At 48.9% G+C, this 333-nt stretch overlaps 1 protein-coding gene across 1 annotated transcript in view; it reads left to right on the plus strand.

The window, feature by feature from the left end:
* The window catches only part of LOC107697989 (E3 ubiquitin-protein ligase TRIM17-like), a 12,959-nt gene that overhangs the window by 11,763 nt on the left and 863 nt on the right, over positions 1–333 (plus strand). The window lies entirely within an intron of this gene.

Genomic DNA, 333 nt, shown 5'->3' on the forward strand with positions numbered 1-333 from the left:
TGATGGTGATAGTCCTGGATGTGAGTTTGCCCAGCCTCACTAGCTGCTGCCTGTCTGTCAGGAAGCTGATGATCCACTGACAGATGAGGGTGGGTACAGAGAGCTGTGTCATTTAATTCAGAAGGGTATCCGGGAGGATAGTGTTGAAAGCGGAGCTGAAGTCCTCAAACAGGATTCTTGCATAAGTCCCTGGTTTGTTCAGATGTTGGAGGATGTAGTGCATTCCTATATTGACTGCATCATCCACAGACCTGTTTGCTCTGTAGGCAAACTGAAGAGGATCCAGCAAGGGTCCAGTGATGTCCTTCAGGTGGGCCAGCACCAGTTTTTCAA

Source organism: Sinocyclocheilus anshuiensis, unplaced genomic scaffold (assembly GCF_001515605.1).
Source record: "Sinocyclocheilus anshuiensis isolate Anshui unplaced genomic scaffold, SAMN03320099.WGS_v1.1 scaffold2272, whole genome shotgun sequence".
Lineage (NCBI taxonomy): Eukaryota > Metazoa > Chordata > Actinopteri > Cypriniformes > Cyprinidae > Sinocyclocheilus > Sinocyclocheilus anshuiensis.